Source organism: Dama dama, chromosome 33, assembly GCF_033118175.1.
Source record: "Dama dama isolate Ldn47 chromosome 33, ASM3311817v1, whole genome shotgun sequence".
NCBI classification, from domain to species: domain Eukaryota; kingdom Metazoa; phylum Chordata; class Mammalia; order Artiodactyla; family Cervidae; genus Dama; species Dama dama.
The window spans coordinates 56,733,465-56,758,169 of NC_083713.1; the positions used below are offsets into that span (position 1 = coordinate 56,733,465).

Genomic DNA, 24,705 nt, shown 5'->3' on the forward strand with positions numbered 1-24,705 from the left:
TGAGGGCATTATGCGAAAAGTGAAATATATCAAACAAAACAAAAACAAATACTGTGTGATCTCACTTATACGAAGAAACTGAAAAAAAAAAAAAAAAAAAAAACAACTTATAGAAACAGATTGGTAGTTCCCAGAGACAGAGGTTGGAGCCAGGAGAAACGGGTAAAAATAATCAGAAGACACAAATTTCCAATTTGTAAACAAGTAGTAATTGAGGTAAGTGGGCTTCACTTTTGGCTCATTGGTAATGAAACCTCCTGCCAATTCAGAAGATTCATGTCAGGAAGGTCCCCTGGAGAAGGAAATGGCAACCCACTCTGAAATTCTTGCTTGGGAAATGCCATGGACGGTGGAGCCTCGTAGGCTGTACTCCATGGGGTCTCAAAAGTCAGATGCAACTTAGCAACTAAACAACAACTGGGATAAGTTTTAAGGGAAGTAAGATATTCTCTGGAAATATAGATTCATAGGCAGTAGATTATTGTAGATAACAGTGAGGACCCTGAAGCCGAAACACCTGAGTTTGAATCCTGATTCCACATGATGAAAGCTGTGACTTTGGACAAGATATTTAATTTCTAGGTTTCTCTGTTCTGGCCCATAAAATGGGAACTATAATTGTGCCCCTTAAGATTGATCAGAAGGCTGAGTGTAGCTAATTCCAAAGAGCTTTAGAACACTGCCTGACATATGGGAAGCAATTAATAAATGATAGCTATGTCATTTTCAAAGGAAAGTATTTCTTCTCAATTATACAATATATTCTCTTCTTTCAGTTTCTCAGGCCAAAGTAGAGATATGAAACCATGGGAGGAGACACTGACGAAAGTGAAATCTGTGACCACTTTGCTCAGGGCCTGGGGAAATACAGCCCAGATGGAACAGACTGGGTGTTAGTATTTGCTTATCTAAGCCACTGACAACTTTGTAGATGCCATAAGTAAATTTTAGGGACATTTGCAACAGAAATGCATGCAGTAGAGTTTCTACTCAAAGGCAGACAACATGCAACATTGGGGCTGACATGGCCATGTACCTGTGGGAACCGGTTAATATAAGAGTGGTTTGGAGAGGTACTTTCCACGTTGCCCTCCCTAGAATGATTGAGAAGATACCATCTTTATACAGTTCCTCTCAGTGCCAGCCAGGAAGCAGCCCTTTGGCAGGGGGGAGCCTGAGGTTTAGACATGATTTGGACTCGTTTTGAGAGACTGAATCTTTGGTAAAAATTTATTTCCTCTGCAGTTTCACTGATGCCATAATAGATAGTGAAGGATATAAAGGGATACCATTGTGAAAGTTATTTTACCAGGTAGGAAACTTGCAAGAGGATTTATATTTCAAAATGACAGTGACCTAAAACTCACATCAAAAAATGTCTTAAAGAAAAAGCATCCAGAATTGTAGCCTATGGAACTATATTACTCAGAATCTCACCCAACAAAATGACAGACTTAAAACATCTGGGGTTTTTATCCCTCAGTTCACCAGAACTTTGTATCCTCATGCTGCAGATAGACATTAATTTTTGACTAACAAAATCTTCCTGTTTAAAAAAAGAATTGCATTTTATTTCACCAGACTTTCTAGCTCTTTAAGACATTTAATGATTTTTTTTAATTAGGATCATAAAATATGTATGTTTTAGGCAGTTTAGAGTATCTTAGATTCAAATACTAACGTTATATAGGCATGTTTGGTTCTGAGGTATTCAACTTTTCCGTTTAAGTCGTGCAACCAAAATTTCAAGCATTTAGAGATGGGCTGTGTAAAAGTCACAATATTTAATAGTAATATAAACTTTGAGTAATTGTACATTTTGTTGTACTGTAATAGGTTATTTTTCACTTTTAGAAGCATGTCTTAAACATTAGTTTACCTCCTAAATATTAATTTTTAATCTATTTTCATAGAAGTTGAAATTTAAGTTAAATATTGTGACAGTAGAAAATTTGTAACTATGCATTGCCAACTTTTAAAAAACCTCCACAGTGACCAGCTTTTTCTTTCTTCAGTGGCTGAGAGGTTGTAGTTTGTTCAGTAAATTTACACTGGAGCCCAGGCCTAACAGACACTTACTGAATTCTTCAAGCATTTTTGTAGCAGTTCATTCTTAGGGAAAAGTAAAGAGAAGTTTGGTCTAATAGGAATCACCCTGCAGTGTGTATTCTTCTGTTATCTCCTTACTTTTTTCTCTTGGACCCTCATCTCTGCCCTGACCAACACTAATATGTGAGTAAGAGGAAAAACCTGCACTTCCTTAATTAGCTATTCTAGGATGAAACTTTAAACTAGGACACCAAGTAAATTCAGACGACTTCTCTCTAACAACTTAATTAAAAATTGAAGAAAGTGCAGTTGTTATATGCAGAAGTAGAGATGTAAGCAGGTAGCAGCACAGAGAAGGTAGCTGGTCTAAATCAAGTATTTGGAATGTTTTTGGTGTCAGTTGCCCAGAGATCTAAACTAGCCGTTTCACTTTCCCAGGAGTAAGTTTTGCAAACTTAAGGAATGAAATGGAGGTAGAATGTAGAAGGAAAATAAGTGGGAAGAAATTGTGCGTGTTGTCATTGATTTATTTATATTTATCTTATATATATAAATATATATGAGAGCTATAAATAAAATGGAAGTTGGTCTTCTAACAGCATTTTTCAGGTCTCAAGTTCTGACTCACAGCTATTAAGGTTGCTCATCCTTGACTGATCATATGCAGTAAATTGAGAAGTGACTAATATAATTTTAACTGAGCTGTCAAATTTGACATCATATGATCAGTTCTTCATTTGTACTTTCATGCTACCAATTTTCAGTTTCTAAAAACGAACAACAGAAAACATGAACTTTTTGCATACCTTCTCCCATTTTATACCTGGTATTTTTTGTAGCTCATGACTTCTCTTCTTTTTTGACTATATGAGATTCCCAATTAATGTTGATAAGATTTTTTTTTTTTTTAACCAGGATGTTAACACATATGCTGTCCCAGGACCAAATCTTGCATAAGAATTTGCTGCAGGTCAGGATTTCTAAAATGTGAATATATTAATATTGGTAAAGAGTTAAAGATAAGATACTTCTTCCCTGTCTAAAATGATATTTTGTTGAATTGTAATTGAACAAACCCAGGTACTCAGTTTGTCTAGGCTTGTTTTCAGTGAACAGGTTTCCAGAAAATGGGCTCTGTGCTTTAAAGCTATTTTTGGAGGTGTTTGAGCATTGCTGCTCACTGCACTCTGTGTTGTAGCAGCACTGGCACCTCTTGGGAACTCAAAGAAATGCAGAATTTAGGCCCAGCCAAGGTCTACTGCATCAAAATTTGCACTTTAAGAAGATGCAAAAGTGATTCTCATTGAAGTTTAGGAAGCATTATCTTAGACTATGGTGTGGTTCTGACCACACCAACTGTTTAGTAAATGTTGACCAAATGTTTTGTATGAAATGTGGGGAAGTGTTCATGATCTAGGAAAATCAGTTCAGAGTAGCAAAATGGTGAAATATGTGGAACAGCATCAATGGTGATGGAATCCTTCATGTATTCAGCATAAATCATCAAAATATTGACATTATCTTAGGGTAATTTTATGTTTATATATATATATATATATATATATTTTAAGGAAACCTGTAGATATATCTTATTTTCAAATACAATACTCTAATGAGACAGCATTTCCTTTCCAACTTTACATGTAAATGAAGCATCCCTACAGTCTATGGATTACTCTTTCTATCTTAAACAATGTTTTATTTTTACCTTAATTGTGATCATTAATAAACTTCATCAGATAGTACCATAATGAGGACAGAGGTGAAACCAATAGGAAATGCTATGGTAAAGGATTTATATATTTTCTGAAAGTTATATATTTGTATATATATGTTGTTGTTTAGTCACTAAGTCATGTCTGACTCTTTGTGACCCCATGGTCTGTAGCCCACCAGGCTTCTATGTCCATGGGATTCTCTAGGCAAGAATACTGGTGTGGGTTGCCATTTCCTTCTTCCATATATATGTGTATACATGTATGTTTATATATATATATATGTATATTATATTTATAATACATATACATTATATTTATAATACATATATATAGTTTTGTTTAATAGAATATTATTATTTCACTAAATTATTATGTGTCTGTGTAAGTCTGAAAAAGCCTACCTTTGACAGACTTTCAGAGTCCATGGAGTAAAGTTATTGAACCAACAGATGGATTGTTTAACTAATTTAGAAAATAAGTATTAAACTTAAAAGTGAAAAAAAAAGAAGTGCTTTTGAAAGATTTTCATTTGTATGTCCCTGTTAAAACGTCTATAGGAAAAACCAACTTTAAAAGCCATGTTATAAATTTAAGGTCAGATAAAAGCTTGGTCTCTTCTCTTACCCAATGCCTGACTTTCCATTGCTCACACTTCTGTTGAACTTTTTGTCCTCTTCCTTTCTGTTTCAAGTCCCATTGACCATTTTTATTTTCATTACCATGGGTATGAAGGTCAGAGAGGGCAGATGAAAAGAAAATGAATCAATGATTTTCTTTGAAAATATAAAACAGCAACAAAAAGATTTGGTGGAGACGAGACTCACTAAAATGTTGATACAGTGGTATTTGCACATGTGTTGTACATGAGTGCTACGTTGCTTCAGTCATGTCCAACTCTTTGCCACCCTATGGACTGTAGCCCTCTAGGCTCCTCTGTCCATGGGATTGTTCAGGCAAGAATATTGAAGTGGGTTGCTACTTCAGAGCATCTTCCCGACCCAGGGATCGAACCCACATCTCATTTCTCCTACATTGGCATGTGGGTTCTTTACCACTAGTACCACCTGGGAAGCCCATCCAAATAGTAGACCTCACTAGTTCATTAATTTTTTCAAACATTTCAGGTATCATTTAGTAGGTTGGTTTCATTAACATTACAAACAGTCCCTGATTTGTGATGGCTCAACTTATGATATTTCAAACTTAAAATGATGAGAAAGTAATACACATTTGAGTAGAAACTGAAAACATACTTTGAGTGTTAATCTTTCCCTGGACTAGCAATAAGAAGTATATACTTTCTTTTGATGCTGGGTAGTGGCAGCATGCTGTGATCATTTGGGTAAGCAACTTACAATTATTCTGTAACCAGAAAACCATTCTATTTTTCACTTTCAGTTAGGTTTCAGTAAATTACTGAGATAGTCAACACTTTAGTATGAAATAAGCTTTTTGGAAATTGATTTTGCCCATCTGTATAGCTCAGCAGGTGAAGAATCTGCCTGCAGTGCAGGAGATGCTGGTTCAATTCCTGGGTTGGGAAGATCCCTTGGAAAAGAGATAGGTTACCCACTCCAGTATTCTTGGGTTTCCCTGGTGACTCAGATGGTAAAGAATCTACCTGCAATGTGTGATACCTGGGTTCGATCACTGGGTTGGGAAGATCCCATGGAGGAGGGCATGGAAAGCCTTTGGACAGAGGAGCTGGTGGGCTCTAGTCCACAGGGTCGCAGAGTCAGATACGACTGAACGACTAAGCACATGCTAATATAAGTATTCTGAGCACATTTAAGATAGGCCAGGCTAAGCTTTGATGTTTGGTAAGTTAAATGTATTAATGCACTTTTGACTTAATGACGTTCAACTTTAGATGGATTTGTTGGCATGGGACCTATTATGGGGGCTTCCCAGGTGGTATTAGTGATAAAGAATCTAGGAGCAGCAGGTTTGATCCCTGGGTCAAGAAGATCCCCTGGAGGAGGGAATGGCAACCCACTCCAGTATTCTTGCCTGGAGAGTTCCATGGACACAGGAGCTTCAGTTCAGTTCAGTTCAGTTCAGTCGCTCAGTCGTGTCCAACTCTTTGCAACCCCATGTATCACAGCACGCCAGGCCTCCCTGTCCATCACAAACTCCCAGAGTTTACTCAAACTCATGTCCATTGAGTCAGTGATGCCCTCCAGCCATCTCATCCTCTGCTGTCCCCTTCTCCTGCCCCCAATCCCTCCCAGCATCAGGATCTTTTCCAGTGAGTCAACTCTTCACATCAAGTGGCCAAAGTATTGGAGTTTCAGCTTCAGCATCAGTCCTTCCAATGAACACCCAGGACTGATCTCCTTTAGGATGGACTGGTTGGATCTCCTTGCAGTCCAAGGGACTCTCAAGAGTCTTCTCCAACACCACAGTTCAAAAGCATCAATTTTTTGGTGCTCAGCTTTCTTCACAGTCCAAATTTCACATCCATACATGACCACTGGAAAAACTATAGCCTTGACCAGACGGACCTTTGTTGGGGAAGTAATGTCTCTGCTTTTTAATATGCTGTCTAGGTTGGCCATAACTTTGCTTCCAAGGAGTAAGCGTCTTTTAATTTCATGGCTGCAATCACCATCCGCAGCGATTTTGGAGCCCCCAAAAGTAAAGTCTGACACTGTTTCTACTGTCTCCCCATCTATTTCCCATGAGGTGATGGGACCAGAGGCCATGATCTTAGTTTTCTGAATGTTGAGCTTTAAGCCAACTTTTTCACTCTCCTCTTTCACTTTCATCAAGAGGCTCTTTAGTTCCTCTTCACTCTCTGCCATAAGGGTGGTGTCATCTGCATATCTGAGGTTATTGATATTTCTCCCAGCAATCTTGATTCCAGCTTGTGCTTCTTCCAGCCCAGCATTTCTCACAGAGGAGCTTAGTGGGCTATAATTCATGGGTGTGCAAAAGAGTTGGACATGGCAGTGACTAAGCATGCATGACCTCATTGCAAAGGTAATTTGTATTGCTTATGTTGCCATTATGTGTATTAGTTTGCGTTTCAAATTCAGTCTCACTGTTTTCTGTATTCTCCTTTCACTGGGCATAAACTTACACCTCCAGAATGCAGTAAGAGGAGTAGTTGTTTTTATAAAATGTAGCAACAGAGCTATTGCCAGAAGATTATTTCCATGAGGAAATTATGGAGAGCCAAGGTGCTATTTAACAAAGCAAAACAGTTAGAACAGTTAGAACACCGAAAGGTTCTGCAGTGATCCCCTATAGGGCTTCCCAGGGAGAATCTGGCTGAGTATTTTGTGTTCGCATGTTGAACTCAAACTCAAGCCTGGCTAAGACTCTATCTTTTTAAATATGCATTTTAATTCTTAGTGTGTCCATTTTTCCCTTTAGGGGTTTGTGTTGCTTCAAAGCTATAGACTTGTACTGTGTCAGCTCTAGCATGAAGATGAAATTAATATGATGGATAGAAGAGAGTATGAGTAGCAGATGTTAGGAGGTAAAACCTGTGGCTGAAAAATGGAAAGAGATAATTTTACCATATGGTATTTGAACTTGTGATATTGGCCTCCTTCCTGTAGTACTCTATCCTGCCAAACTAACCAAGCCCTGAAGCTGAGTGGCAGAAGTAGCTGGACTTTACCAGAAAGAGGCAGCAATTGACAAGTGGTCCACCTATTTGTTCCAAAAGATGCTCCACCAAAGCAGAAATAAGCACACGTTGAAAGACTAGTCAAAATAGTTCAAAGTGGGGACTGGGGGTATGGTTTAGAATGTTGATCTTTTAGAAGACTTGAGCTTTACCTTAGCAATATGTACCACTGAAAACCACTTTGTATTTAATGAATACAACCTAGAAACATAGTGAATAAGGATTCTGTCATCAAGGCCAAGCATACGGTTACAATTTGTTGGAAAAGTGGTGCTAGTGGTAAAAACCTGCCTGTCAATACAGGAGCATAAGAGATGAAGATTTGATCCCTGGGTCAGGAAGATCCCCTGGAGGAGGGCATGGCAACCGACTCCAGTATTTTTGCCTGGAGAATCCTGTGGGCAGAGGAACCTGGCGGGCTGCAGTCCATAGGGTTGCAAAGAATTGGACATGACTAAAGGGACAGACAAGACAAATTCCTCTAAGTACAACAGACATTTAGTTGGATATGCATGGCACAACAGTACTGGTTTATAAAATATTGGAATGCTTCTATTCTGATTCTTAACTGCTGCTATTTGGTGCCTTCTTGGGGCCCCACAAACCCCATGCTCCTTCAGGCCAAAGTGGGCAAAGAAATCAGCTATCCTAGCACACCTCAGCCTACTCACCTGTCCCTCAGCCTATCCTTCCTCCCCTTTGCCTTCCTATCCCTACCTCTCTCTCCCTAGTCAAACAGGGCTGGACACCTGGCCAGGATTCCCCTCAAGTTACCTGCTTATGGCTACTTGTAGAAGCTGTAGCCTCTACTTCATCTGTTGTTAAACATTCAGGTATCACCCCTGACTGTAAGAATTGTTTAAGTATTTATGTGGGATAGCTTCACAACCTTATAATATGATTTTCTTCCCTTTTCTTCAAGATCCTTCATCACAAAGAAGGAGAAACAGACAGAAATGCATAATTAGGGGGCATGCCTCATCTGTTTCTGTGTTACATGGGATTGAGATTGTTGCACAATTTAAGATAATAGTAAAGAAACAAGTTTTAGAAGATAAGAGACATGAATTCAAAGAATAGCATTTCCACTCTGTGACCTTGAGGAAGGTATTTAACCTCTGCAGTCTTCAGTCTCATTTGTATACTAGCAATTATAATATCTAATACATGATATTCTTGTAAAAATTTAATAAGATAATGGACATTATGTGCTTACCTCTGTGTTTACAGAAGCTGGAACATAGGAAGTACTCAATAAACAGCAATTATCCAATAATATAATGCTGCTTTCAGAGAATGCAGTAAAGGAATTTATTTTCATTTAAAGTGACTCCTATAATCATTTTCTGAGTTAGCATAATTTTAAATGACATAAAAATCAAATTTTAAAGAATATCTTTCATCAATAGTATTTCACTTTTGGTCTGAAATATGCAATGTATCTACCAATGATTCAACCTTGTTAAATTTAAGAATGTCTGTACCATCCTATGACTTTTAAATTGGGCTGTTTAACATTCTGTCTTCCTCTCAAGTATAAATTGGCTTATATAAAAATCACCATGTCATATGACATGGTTCTTCTAGTGAAAGATGATTAGCTATACATGCTCTAACCAATCTCTCTCACTAAAACCATTTGTATGCTAATCAGGTCTCTCAAACAATTGTTTATTTTCATGCTCAGCAAAGAATTTCTTTTCAAAATGTGATGGAGTAATTCAAGGCATATGTTTATTCCTCTTCTCCCTTGTCTATTTTTCTCTTATCCATCCCTTCTAACTAAATATTAGGTTTCCCCCCAAATGGAATAATGAGTGAATAACTCCTATTAAATAACTTTTATTTTAATAAATGTACCAGTGAAATTAGGAAAGGTGTTTCTATTTTTTATTACATACATCACAGTGAATCTGGGTTGTTTGACCAGGGGTCATGAAGCAAACTTTTCTCTAAATCAGAAAGATAGTTTTCTTTTTAAGTCAGTATGTATAATTTAATGTTGTCTTGAGGGAGCCCTGTAAAATCAAAAAGTTTGTTCTCTAGTTTTTGTGGAGCTGTTTTTGTGTTACTTGAATTATAGTGAAGAGTTAATTGGATGAAAAATGATGCTTGTCACCAAGAAGATCCTCAAAATAGTTCATAATTGTTCTTAATCTGAACAAAAGTATAGAGACACATTTACTAGTTGTCTTATATATTACTCAACAAATGTTGGCTTTGTTATTTACTGGTTTTGGGGAGAACTCAATGTCTTTCAAGAGTTATGAATGATTTATCTATTTAGAATTCCTTGATCTTTGACTATTATCATTTGGGCAACATCACCAAATCTTTTCTTGTATTATCTCCTGACATTAACCTGCCTTTGGTTTTTAGACCTTAACTGGGGACTTGCATCTAACCTTTTATTATCTTAGCCTACAGAGGAAGAAAGTCTTCCTTTACAGATTTCTAAGAAAAAGCAAGCAAGGAATTGCTGTTAAGAGCGACAATAACCATGGCTCAGTGTGCATAGAGGTTGGCTCAGAAGCAATCTCTAACACATGTGTGGAATGAACGGTTGAAAGGCTTTCAGCTGTCCTGACATATGGATGAGCCAGTTGGCTGTTCCCACTCACTGTCCTTTTGTCATAGTAAGATCCCCTTCCTCTGGAGGATGTGTAGAACGATCTGATTTTGGCACTTTTTCTTTGTTTTGTTTTTCAGTAGGCATCTGTCTTTTAGCATGCTTTCTACCAGGGAGTCATCCCTGTTTCAAATTGAGTAGGCTTTCCACACTGCTCTGAAATTCGAACTGCCATTAGGAACTGTCACCTGCTTACAATAGGTGGACCTCAGAGAACAAGAGGAAAATGCACTGGCTTTAAAGGAGAAATACTTATCTTCTACCTATATTTCAGAAAGAAAGATACTCCCAAATGGAACATTTCGTCTTCTGCTTCCTAGGTTATCTTATCTGCAAACTGAGTAAATCTTTTATTCTCAAAAGTTTTAAGGTATGACTGGAATGTATTTTACTTCTTGAGGACTCAGTAGAACTTCTGCAAACTGTTGGTAGACAAGCATCTTCTTTGTGGTTCATTGATTAATACATATTCATTCATTCATTAAATACATATTCATTCAGTTGAGAGTCAAGTACAAATCAATATGATTGCCAAGAAATATGATGTGTGTATCAATCAATGAAGAAATATGATGTGTGTATCAATCAATGAAGAAGTATCTTTTTAACAGCATCGAAACATGTATATTATCTAGGGTGAAACAGATCACCAGCCCAAGTTGGATGCATGAGACAAGTGCTCGGGCCTGGTGCACTGGGAAGACCCAGAGGGATCGGGTAGAGAGGGAGGTGAGAGGGGGGATCACGATGGGGAATACATGTAAATCCATGGCTGATTCATGTCAATGTATGACAAAAACCACTACAATATTGTAAAGTAATTAGCCTCCAACTAATAAAAATAAACGAAAAAAGAAAAAAAAAAAAAAAGAAGTATCTCTTTTCTCTCAAGCAAATGTACCTTTGTCATTTTAATAAAAAGTCTAAAATCCCAGTCTTTGGAATTAATCTATTGTTTCTGTGAGAATCTTGTTTAAATGTAAATATATTACCTCTAAGAAGTAGCAGTTAGTATTTAGGTTAGCTAGCAAAGAGAAAGACTCTAACAGATTAAAAAAAAAAAAATGTAAGTGTGTTTTAACAGAGGTGGAAGGAAGAAAAAGCACATTTCTAGACCTTTTGACAGAGAGTGGGGCTGATCAGAGATCAAATAAATGTAAAGAATATAAATAAATATAAAGAAAATAAATATAAAGAAAATATAAAGAATAGATACATGGAGAGAAATAAAAGAGCATTTAAAATACCTAAATGACAACAACATTTTAATCATCCAAGCAATTTCCCCTGTTAGCACTGGGGTTAACAAACGGCAATGCTACAATGAAAGTCACTCATAAAACAGTGATTTCATTTATTTTCTTATCTATTGGCCCTTTAATTGAATAGTCATAAAGCAAGACAGTCCATTGGCCTGATAAAGTTATTTCAAAAGCTGTAATTAATGGTACCAATGCTTTGGTTATGTCCAACAATATTTTCATTTACCAGTTTTGACTGTATTCTAAATATTCACAGTTTTAGTGCAAGAGAAGGTTATGACTTAACCTATATTTATTTGTTGGATTCAGAGGTTGACAGTCAAATTAATAAAATTCATTTGATATATTCTAAAGTTAGCAGTGCACACACACAGAGAAATACAGAGCTCTCTATCTTAACATAACAGTTTTTCCCGATATGATACAGAAGTTTTTAGTAAGAATCTTAACTAACCACCTGTTTATTCATACTCATAATAGCAGACACAGTGGCATCTTTGGTTGTAGCAGAATTGCTTTAATATTGTATAATCTTCCCTAGGTGAGCAGGCATGCTTTTCATACATTACATATATAAATAAAGCTGTGTACATTAGATGTAAGGAATTTTCCTATACTGAGAATTCTGAAGAGTAAGGACTAAAGAAAAAGGATTTTTAAACCTTAGAAGTTATCAAAGCTGCAAAATATCCTTCCCCAAGGCCTTTAAAAATAGGACAGGTGTCAGAGATGGCTTGGGGTAGTGCAGCTGGACAAAATCAATCACCCTTACATCTCTTCCAGTTCTTGAATCTTCACAACATCCATTTGGAATATGTAAACACACAAACCATTACTGGAACATCTTTTACAAAGAAATTATTAACTTGAGTGAGTTACTGGTAGAGAGAGTGCACATGTATCTTTAGAGGTTTTTATTCACATTCCTGTATCCTTGATTTTAATCATAAAGATTACTCTAACAAATTATATCAATTAATATTATTTGTTTAGAAGTTGAAACTCATAAATCCAATTTTAATTTTCTCTAAAAATACTATAAATAATATTTCTTTGAAATAATATAAATTTCTTTCATCCTTTCTATTTAAATTAAAATATCAGTATGTCAGGTGAAGTAGCTCATAAGCAAAAATAAATTATCTCTGAAAATAAAAGTAGTATCTTATGAAATATAGTTCTAGGAAAGTTGTATTACAATTGTAAAGACATCATGCAATCTGATATCATGCTTAATATTAAACAGATATATGATATTAAATACATTTACATTATGTGCTTGTTTCCCCCAAATAACGTGGAGCAAATAATGTGTTTAGTACCTGCTTTACAGTTTCCATAAGCATCCTATATGCTGCTAACTATTTTGATTTCTCAGTTGTGAAAATTATAATAGATGTTACAATGTACTATTTCCATACACTTAATTGCATACAAATCACCTTTTCTCCTTAAAAGATGATTGTCTGTAGTATTTCCAGGAAAATAGATATAATTGTATATAAATGCATTCTTTAAAAGCTTTTTATTTAATAGAGATGAAAAGTTTAAGTATTTGCAATCACATTAGTAGTATTCCAGAAATCTCTGTACATTGCTTAAAGACACTATTTTTTTAAAAAAGATTCTAGGTTCTCATTTCCGCCCTGACACAGGCGGGCGGAGGTGGACTCTTATTCAGGTAGCTAGTTTCGTAGCTCTGCGGTGCTGGGAAAACTGGTCAACCACTTGTAAAAGAATGAAACTAGAACACTTTCTAACACCATACACAAAAATAAACTCAAAATGGATTAAAGATCTAAATGTAAGACCAGAAACTATAAAACTCCTAGAGGAGAACATAGGCAAAACACTCTCCAACATAAATCACAGCAAGATCCTCTGTGACCCACCTCCCAGAATATTGGAAATAAAAGCAAAACTAAACAAATGGGACCTAATGAAACTTAAAAGCTTTTGCACTACAAAGGAAACTATAAGTAAGGTGAAAAGACAGCCCTCAGATTGGGAGAAAATAATAGCAAATGAAGAAACAGACAAAGGATTAATCTCAAAAATATACAAGCAACTCCCGCAGCTCAATTCCAGAAAAATAAATGACCCAATCAAAAAATGGGCCAAAGAACTAAACAGACATTTCTCCAAAGAAGACATACAGATGGCTAACAAACACGTGAAAAGATGCTCAACATCACTCATTATTAGAGAAATGCAAATCAAAACCACAATGAGGTACCATTACACGCCAGTCAGGATGGCTGCTATCCAAAAGTCTACAAGCAATAAATGCTGGAGAGGGTGTGGAGAAAAGGGAACCCTCTTACACTGTTGGTGGGAATGCAAACTAGTACAGCCGCTATGGAAAACAGTGTGGAGATTTCTTAAAAAACTGGAAATAGAACTGCCATATGACCCAGCAATCCCACTTCTGGGCATACACACTGAGGAAACCAGATCTGAAAGAGACACATGCACCCCAATGTTCATCGCAGCACTGTTTATAATAGCCAGGACATGGAAGCAACCTAGATGCCCATCAGCAGACGAATGGATAAGGAAGCTGTGGTACATATACACCATGGAATATTACTCAGCCATGAAAAAGAATTCATTTGAACCAGTCCTAATGAGATGGATGAAGCTGGAGCCCCTTATACAGAGTGAAGTAAGCCAGAAAGATAAAGAACATTACAGCATATTAACACATATATATGGAATTTAGAAAGATGGTAACGATAACCCTATATGCAAAACAGAAAAAGAGACACAGAAATACAGAACAGACTTTTGAACTTTGTGGGAGAATGTGAGGGTGGGATATTTCAAAAGAACAGCATGTATACTATTTTTGGTGAAACAGATCACCAGCCCTGGTGGGATGCATGAGACAAGTGCTCGGGCCTGGTGCACTGGGAAGACCCAGAGGAATCGGGTGGAGGGGGAGGTGGGAGGGGGGATCGGGATTGGGAATACATGTAAATCCATGGCTGATTCATATCAATGTATGACAAAACCCACTGGAAAAAAAATAATAATAATAATAAAAAAAAGAAAAAAAAAAAAGTCACTGTCTGTATAAACTTGGGGAAATGACTTAATCTCTGCTAATCCTGAGTTTCCAAGTCAGTTATTTTGAAGATTAAAAGCATTTATCACAGAAATTTCCTGGAATGAGTTAGTGCTAGGAAAAAAAAAAAAAAAAAGCTAGCTATATTTACTGCTCTAGGTGAAGGCAGGATTACTAATAAAATTAGCTATTTGGTTTCTCAGTCCATAGCAAATTAGATGCATTAAATTAGTAAAAGACAGACACTACCCAGGATTACTACTCTTAAGGTAGGAAGAAGTATTAATATCAGCTAATTTCTGATTGCTCACAGAAAATAACCCATAAGAACCAAACCATGGGTAAGGTTTTTAAAAGTAAAAGTAGTGAGGGGCTGTGGAGCATCAGATCCAGGAGCTGACACCTCTCAGTAGATACAGAGAATGTCAACAAACAACTAGGAACAGGACTCAGTGTTATCAAGGAAAGTTTAAGATATGTTTGCTTATCTGCTTATTTAACAGGTTAGCATATAGTACATTTAAGAAATCTTATCAACCTGTTTAAAATTTATTAAAGTTGGTTAATATTTACACAATTTGATGATTTTGTTTTGGAGACATGGGAAAAAATTGAATAAATACATGCTAAAGTCTTAACCTTTTGTTTTTTTTTTTTTAATTTAAGATTACAGGTGCTGTTAATGTCCTTCTGTGTGATAATATTCAAGTTTCTAAGAACATGTGCTATTTTGTAATCCATAAAAAACCACATGTGTTGTAAAAAAAAAGATTAAGGGGAAAATTTCACTTCTTCATAAACTTTATTTAAAATTAAAAAAAAAAAGATTCTAGGAAAGTTAAAGATATTTTAATTTGGTTATATTTTTCATGGTTTTATTAATATATAATTGACATCCAGCACTGTATAAATTTAAGGCATACAGCAAAATGATTTGATTTACATACATCATGAAGTGAATATCACAGTGTATAAAGTTCTGTATTCTAAATTGCATTTTATATTAGAGTTGAGTTACAGTGTTGTATTAGTTTCTGATATAAAGCAAAGTGATTCATTTTAACATATACATATATCCATTCTTTTTCAGAGTCTCTTCACTTATATGTTATTACATATACTGATTAGAGTTCTCTGTACCATACAGTAGGTCTTTATATATATATTTATATATATATATATATATACACACACACACACACACACACACAGTAGGTCCATATATATATATATATATATATATATATATATATATACACACACACACACACACAGTAGGTCCTTTATATATAATAGTGTATATTTGTCCATCTCAAACTCCTAATTTATCCCTCCCCGCCATGTTTCCCCTTTGGTAACCATAAGTTTGTTTTCAAAGTCAGTGAGTCTGTTTTAATTTTGTAAATTAAGTTCATTTGTATATATATATTTTTAGGTTCGACATGTAGGGATAACATGACATTTGTCTTTCTCTGTCTGATTTACTTCACTTAGTCTGTAGGTCCAAACATGTTACTTCAAATGGCATAATTTCATTCTTTTTTATGACTAATATTCCATTGTATATGTACCATATCTGAGGGTTCTCTTTTCTCCACATCTTTGCCAACATTTGTTGTTAGTTTTTTGTTTTTTTTTTAAAGCTCTGGTCCTTCTCACAGATATGAAGTAACATTGTATTGTGGTTTTGATTTGTATTTTTCTGAATAGTGAAGTTGAGCATCTTTTCATATGCCTTTTGACCATCAATATGTTTTCCTTGAAAAACTGTCTATTTGGAACCTCTGTCCATTTTTTAACCAGATGGTTTATTTTTTTGATGTTGAGTTGCATGAGCTCATTTTATATTTTGGATATTAATTCCTTATTGGAGATATATTTTGCAAATATTTCCTCCAATTTTGTAGGTGGTCTTTTTGTTTTGTTGCTAGTTTCCTTCACTATACAAAAGATTTTAGGTTGATGTGGTCCATTTGTTTATTTTTTTCCCCCCTAGCTTGAGGGGGCATGTTCAAAAAAATATTGCTAAAAGCTGATGTGAGAGAGCATACAGCCTATGTTTTCTTTTAGAAGTTTTATGGTTTCAGGCCTTACATTTAGGTCTTTGATCCATTTTGAATTTATTTGCGTGCAAGGTGTGAGAAAGTAGACCAAGTTGATTCTTCTGTATGTAACTGTCCAGTTTGTCCTAACACTGTCATAGAAGTTGTCTTTATCTCATGTATATTTTTGCCTCTTTTGTCATATATTGATTGCCCATATATAGTTGTGGGTTAATTTCTGGGCTCTCTATTCTATTCCTTTGGTGATTTTTTGTTTCTTTGTTTTTGATTTTGGTGCCAGTAATGTACTCTTTTGGTTATTGTAGGTTTATAGTGTAGTTTGAAAGCTTCCATATTTAAGGCAGTTGTCACAAAGTCTTAGAAATGATGGAGTCTTAATTTTTAGAAATAAAACATCTTCACAAGATTCAACATTCAAGGGTCAAATATTGCAAGGGTGCCAATCAATAGAAATGATTATGTTCCTCTGTTTTGTGTTTTCATCAATATTAGACTTTAATAGAACTTGAGTTTCAAATAATTCTTCAAATTATGATCATGTGATCCTTATGAAAATCATGTGATGTAGGCACTAATATTACTCATGGTTTTCAAATGCAAAAGAAGAATTTCAGGGAGGTTAACTACTTCAGTTCACTTAAGTTCAGTCTCTCAGTCTTGTCTGACTCTCTGAACTGGTGAACTGCAGCACTCCACGCCTCCATGTCCATCACCAACTCCTGGAGTTTATTCAAACTCATGTCCATTGAGTCAGTGATGCCATCCAACCATCTCATCCTCTGCTGTCCCCTTTTCCTCCTGCCTTCAATCTTTCCCAGCATCAAGGTCTTTTCAGATGAGTCAGCTCTTTGCATCAGGTGGCCAAAGTATTGGAGTCTCAGTTTAAGCACCAGTTGAACACTTACAATGAACATTCAGGATTGATCTCCTTTAGGATGGACTGGTTGGATCTCCTTGCAGTCCAAGGGACTCTCAAAAGTCTTCTCCAACAGCACAGTTCAAAAACATCAATTCTTTGGCACTCAGCTTTCTTTATAGTCCAACTCTCACATCCATACATGACCACTGGAAAAACCATACCCTTGACTAGATGGACATTTGTTGACAAAGTAATGTCTCTGCTTTTTAATATGCTATCTAGGTTGGTCATAATTTTCCTTCCAAGGTGTAAACGTCTTTTAATTTCATGGCTGCAATCACCATCTGCAGTGATTTTGGAGTCCAGAAAAATAAAGTCAGCCACTGTTTCTACTGTTTCCCCATCTGTTTGCTGTGAAGTGATGGGACCGGATACCATGATCTTAGTTTTCTGAATGTTGAGCTTTAAGCCAACTTTTTCACTCTCCTCTTCCACTTTCATCAAGAGGCAAGAGCCTCTTCATCACTTTTTCCCATAAGGGTGGTGTCATCTGCATATCTGAGGTTATTGATATTTCTCCCGGCAGTCTTGATTCCAGCTTGTGCTTCATCCAGCCCAGCATTTCTCATGATGTACTCTGCAGGTAAGTTAAATAAGCAGGGTGACAATATACAGCCTCAACGTACTCCTTTATCTATTTGAAACCAGTCTGCTGTTCCATGTCCAGTTCCAACTGTTGCTTCCTGACCTGCATACACATTTCTCAGGAGACAGTTCAGGTGGTCTGGTATTCCCATATCTTTCAGAACTTTCCACAGTTTATTGTGATCCACACAGGCAAAGGCTTTGGCATGGTCAGTAAAGCAGAAATATATGTTTTTCTGGAACTTTCTTTGGATCTCTGGAACTCTCTTTAGAACTCTTTCTGGATCCAGTGGATGTTGTCAATTTGACCTCTGGTTCCTCTGCCTTTTCTATAACCAGCTTGAACATCTGGAAGTTCACAGTTCATGTAGTGTTGAAGCCTGACTTGGAGAATTTTGAGCATTAATTAACTAGCATGTGAGATGAGTGTAATTGTGCAGTAGTTTGAGCATTCTTTGGGATTGCCTTTCTTTGGAATTGGAATGAAAACTGACCTTTTCCATTCCTGTGACCACTGCTGAGCTTTCCAGATTTGCTGGCATATTGAGTGCAGTACTTTCACAGCATCATCTTTTAGGATTTGAAATAGCTCAACTAGAATTCCATCACCTCCACTAGCTTTGTTCATAGTGATGCTTCCTAAGGCCCACTTGACTTCACACTCCAGGATGTCTGGCTCTAGGTGAGTGATCACACCATCGTGATTATCTGGGTCGTGAAGATCTTTTTTGTACAGTTCTTCTGTGTATTCTTGCCACTTCTTTTTAATATCTTCTGTTTGTTAGGTTCATACAATTTCTGTCCTTTATTGAGCCCATCTTTGCATGAAATGTTCCCTTGGTATCTCTAATTTTCTTGAAGAGATCTCTAGTCTTTCCCATTTTATCATTTTCCTCTGTTTCTTTGCACTGATCACTGAGGAAGGCTTTCTTATATCTTCTTGCTATTCTTTGCAACTCTGCATTCAAATGGCTATATCTTTCCTTTGCTTTTTGCTTCTTTTCTTTTCGCCACTATTTGTAAGGCCTTTTCACACAGCCATTTTGCTTTTTTGCAATTCATTTTCTTGGGTATGGTCTTGATCTCTGTTTCCTGTACAGTGTCACAAACCTCAGTCCGTAGTCCATCAGGCACTCTGTCTATCAGATCTAGTCTTTAAATCTATTTCTCACTTCCACTGTATAATTGTAAGGGATTTGATTTAGGTTATACCTGAATGATCTAGTGGGTTTCCCTATTTTCTTCAATCTAAGTCTGAATTTGGCAATAAGACATCTAATACATGGCAGATAAAAACTGTAATTCAAGGTTTTTTTCTCTAAACCACATAACCTTTCCACTCTTTGCTATTTTTCTTCACAGCAGAAACTTGATAGAGAGGCCAGATCTTGAAGGATTTTACTGGGTGGGCGAAAAAAAGACGGTTTTCACATGATTATATTACATACCAAAAAATTTATATGTGGGAAAAAGTTGGTGTATTTTAGGGAGTTGAATGATAAAAAAGAATCAATAGAGTATGTTGTTCATTCATCTAGTTGCATCCGACTCTTTGTGACCTCATAGACTGCAGCATGCCCACCCTCCCTGTTCCTCACCATCTCCTGGAGTTTGCCCAACTTCATGTCCGTTTCACTGGTGATGCCATCCAGCCATCTCATCCTCTGACGCCTCCTTCTCCTTCTGCCCTCAATCTTTCCCAGCATCAGGGACTTTTCCAATGAGTCGACTGTATAGTGTATAAGTACTGAAAATAACTGTATATAATGTAATGGTGATTAATTGTAAATAATGCTAATTAAGTTTCAACTAGAATATGAAATCAGGTCAAGGAGTTTAGATTTCATGTGGTCAATAATTAGAAATATCAAGAGCTTGAGGGAAGTCTTTGGGTAAAATTTGTTTTGTTTTGTGAAGTCAGTTCTGAGAATGCACTGATGATTTGAGAAAGGTAACTTCTAGCATTTTAAAGAAAGTTCAGTTGCTAGAAACTTCATTCACCAACTGATTATTGAACATTGTTTATTCTGTATCAGACAGTATACTAAATGTTAAGGGAACTAAGTGTTCCCTTACTGAGGAGAAAGGGAATTTTATAAAAGAGCATCTATGAAATGCATCTAAGTGTGTTCATGGAATGGTATAAATAACAGTAATGTGACAAGAGTTTTCAGTGCATGAACAATAACGGTGGTAAGTATGGCTAAGAGAGCAGAAGTCTGCTCAGCTTTTGAAGGATGCTGTATGCCTCTGGCTTTACTGTTAGTGGGACCACCAGGAGGACCTGGGGAGAAGCTCCGCAGGGTTGGAAGCAGAGGCTGGAGTAAGAGGGAATGCAGCAGGTGCAGTTTAACAGTTGAAATACATATATATCACCTCAAGAAACATTCAGTCAAAAAAAGCAAATTTATTCTTGAGGGTAGGTTTAAAATAAACTGAATGAGATTGCAGACAAAAGTTAGAACTATTGGAAAGATAGACATGAGAAATACAGTTAAACAAAACAGCACGTACTGATAGGACCAAACCCCCAAAGTGTAATGTGACATCGTGTAAGGTGTGTGTGTGTGTGTGTGTTAGCCACTCAGTTGTGTCCAACTCTTTGTGATCCCGTGGACGGTAGCCCACCAGGCTCCTCTGTCCATGGAATTCTCCAGGCGAGAATACTGGAGTGGGTTGTCATTCTCTGCTCTAGGAGATCTTCCCGACAAAGTGGTTGAACCCAGGTCTTCTGCATTCAGGCAGATTCTTTACTGTCTGAGCCACAAGAAAAGCCTGAGAAGGTTAGACTTTAGAGGAAGAATTGATACAGATCTTGCTAAGATGTGATGGTGTAGTGACAAGGGCAGATATTTAACCATATCTGTCATTATTAAAAAAAAAAAGCTCCACTCCTTCATAAAATGCACCATCTCAATTATTAGTCAGAAAGGACATTTGATGAGATTTATGTCTTCCATTATCACTTTTTTTTTCTGAACAGAGTAGATGTTAATGTTTAAAAATAATTTGAACATTCAAGAACATGCAGATGAATCATGCTATATTGCCTTATACTAGAAGGTTTATTTGTAAAATGAGGTTCAGTTAAAAAAATTGGAAGCTATTTCAGCTAGTTGGGTAAAGCTTATAAAAATTTAGGATATGGATATTATTCTTCTGTGTTACACATCTTAAATCCTACTCATAATAGGTTTTGCTGTCTTATATTTAATGACTATATTTTAAATTCTGCTATATTGCTCTGGTTACCTAAAATTAGATTTGAGGGACTGGGAATGTTTTCTAAATGTGAATTACTGACAACTGAAGTGATTCTCTCACTAGGACTCCCATCCTTGTTAAAATTTTAAGAGTTTGTACTATTTTGAAATTTCTCATGTGCTGCCCTATTATCACAGCACCTCTCTCTTATCCCCCCACAATCCTCATAATTAGCAATTAAAGAGATAATTCTGGATGTATTTGATAGCTGCTGACCCTCCTCTTTGCTGTGTCCAGATTATAATTGCTGGTTGTGAAAAGTTGAGTGCCCGAAAGTCCTCAGGAGATGAATTATTTAGTGCAACATAGACATATTCTTGGGAAGTCCATACTGCTTCCATGCTGCTTCTTGTCTCACAGGTATATAGGGAGAAGTAGTGATCAGGGTGACTTTTCTAATTTTAGGATGGACTAAAGGAGCCTCAGGGGATACACACAGCATTACTTCTTAAATGTTCATTGGGAATCAAGATGGATTATTCCCCAAAGCACCTGCACTGTATACCCATGTTGCTTGGTTTCAGTTGAGAATTTGAGGCAAGCACTGCTATTTTTCAAACTGCCCCATCTTTACTGCCTTTTCAAGAAAGACAGCAACAACATTCTGGTTTTAGCAGTTTTCCAACTGAAGTATACCAGAGCTGGTCAAAGAGGTTGAAGATATTGATTCCCTTAATTTTGAGAGTAATCCTCAAGGTCTGGGGTAACCTCTGTAATAATTCTGTGAATAGTTTCTGCCCTTTATTTCAGTGTAATTTGCAAATTTTCTTTGTCTTAATATATTTTGGTATGAAAATTTGGGGAGAATTGATGAAAGTGCAGTCCATCTTGCAGTTGTCTTACCAGTTACTGAGCATTGATGGGAACCAAGCCTAGAGCATATCAAAGATGAGGAAAGCAATTGTAACCCGTCAATGAAGAAACCAATTAACTCTTTCATTTTTCTAAACAAATTTCTCTTTTGTCTTTACATGTTATCGGTAGGAAGAATTTAATAGTTCTATATATTCCTTTTGAGAGATCCAGACTTTTTTTCTTATTTTCTCAAAATATGTAAATAGCTGAGCCTTTCTTCCTGATACCAGATATGCATTTCACTCCTTCTGTTATGTTCATCAGTTATCTGACAATCTTAAAATTGAAAACTCACATGTATTTGAGTCAACAAATGCGTTGCTTTTAGAAAAATCTTGCTTTTTTTAGAACTACTTAGTAAATTTTGGTCTCTAACTCAAGATTTTTAGTCTCCTGGTTTATAAAGTGTTCATTGGTAGGGTTATTTTTGAAAATTTTACAGAGATCTAAATGTAATTGTACTAAACACTATGACATTTATGCAAGGATGCATTTTTTCAAATTTTAAGAATCAGCTTATCAATTAAACAAAAAGGAAGCTTTCTTGTGACTACTGGTCATAGCTTTTCAAAACTGTATTAGTTTATAAATTATAAAAATGATTTATATTAAAAATTTTTATTTTAAAAATGGATTTATATTAATTTTCAAATATAATATTCGGTAGGTAGAAACCCTCAGTGAAAAGAGTTTCACTTGCTTTAGTTCCTATAATTTGGATTTAAATATGTATATATTTTAAAATTTCTGTGTATACATATACATGGAGAAGTATATTTTTAAAATATTAATGCTCAAGTTACAGAGACATGTTTCAGTAAAATGAGTTGTACACTTATATTTGACAGAACTAATAGCTTTGTATAGTAGTAATTGTATAATATACATGAAGAATACAGGGAATCTACTAGTAGTAACATTTTAGCTAGTGAAATTACATTAGAAAAATTTGTTTACATCTGCCAAACACAAATGGTTGAAAGCTGTTTTAGCATCAAACGAAAATCACGTATACCTAGAATTCATATTTGATAAGGCATTTCAAAAAAACATATATTACTTTTGGTGACTCCAGCTTTCTTTTTCTTTTCTTTTTTTTTTTTTTTTGCTTACATAATATGTTTACTTTCTTTTTTCTTAGTTTTCTAGTGCTAGTATATAACTATCTTCTGCAATTCTTATAATTTTTACACATCCTAGAAGATGTTAGATTGGCCTTTGCATTATTGTCATTATTCTGCCTCACTAAATAAAGTAAAACATATTTTGAGCTTTTCTTTTTTTCTTTAGGGCCTTGAAACAGAAAAGAAAGTTATAAGATATGTGTTTACCAAAAGGCAACTCACCTTCTTAGAACATTATTAACTAAATCAATATCAGTCACTTATTTAGTGCTTGCCAGGAAAAATACTAAGAACTTTTGATATACTTCTTGTAACATCCTAGTAAAAAATACTTCTGTAACAACCTGGTATACAAAGTATAACTCACCCAAGTTACTCAATCAATAGAACCAGAAACTGGACTCAAGAATCTGGCTCTAGATTCTCCTCTTCAAGAATCTTGACTACATTGCATTTATTTACGTGATTAACACATATGGAATTCCTCCTCTGAGCCTACATCCCATAGTGCCTAGTGCTTTGCCGTGAGTGACTATTGATCTTTGCAACCCAAGTAGGTGGACTCAGCTGGCAGTTCCATTTACAGATGAGAACACTAATACTAAACTGATTAAATAATGCCCAATAGATATTGACAAAATTGATTGTAAATCACAAGTGTGTCTTGACTGAAAAATCTGGGTTATTGCAATAATCAGTGTCAGGGGTTATTGCAATAATCAGTGTCAGATTAATACATGACTACAGTCCTATGTTGTGACTATTCTTTGGGCTTAAGAGAGCTTGACAAAATTAAAAATCATTATGGGAAATTTGGAGGATGTCTGTAAAACAAGTATAAATAGGAATTTTAGCAACCTGAAATTGGATATAACAATATACAGTGTGAATGTTTGATAAAGACTTGTAATTGATGAGCTTTAAGAAACATCTTGGTGTTTTGAGTTAAGTATATCTTTAAAAATGCAAGGGATGACTATATAAAGTGCAGTTACCACCAGTAAGTAAACTAAATGTATGCACTCTGTTTATCCACTCTTTAGAAAATTCTGTTGCATGATAGTTACTCAGTTTTAAGGCTTTTTTAAAAACAAAAGACTCCACATAGAAGTATAAAGCTAGCTGTTATCCATATTCCTAAAGATTAAAAGTATAAAATAACTCTAAGGTGGACACAATTCATTTAAATTCCACTGAAACCTTTTTGTTCATGTTACCTGGTATAATTCTAAAAAGAGCCCTGCCAAGAAGTTGCCATTATATATATTTCACATTTGAGGTAGTTGAAATTTACATGGTTTAAGTATCTTTTCCACTTATCTAAGGATAAGAGATAGAACAATGTGTCAAATCAACCCTTAGATTTTCAATTTATGCCTATTTATGGGTCAAAAGAATAATTGTGTTTTTAATGCATTATTTGAGAAAAATGCACCTTTTATTTCCTATGCAGCTTTTAAAATTTAATTTTTTAAATACATAAACTAATTTTGATGTCTCTGATAATCTGTACTGCTCTCTGGTAGGATTTTT

At 35.7% G+C, this 24,705-nt stretch overlaps 1 protein-coding gene across 1 annotated transcript in view; it reads left to right on the forward strand.

Moving 5' to 3' along the window:
- LRP1B (LDL receptor related protein 1B) overlaps nt 1–24,705 on the forward strand; it is a 1,867,078-nt gene that overhangs the window by 464,470 nt on the left and 1,377,903 nt on the right. The gene's annotated exons all lie outside the window — the stretch shown is intronic.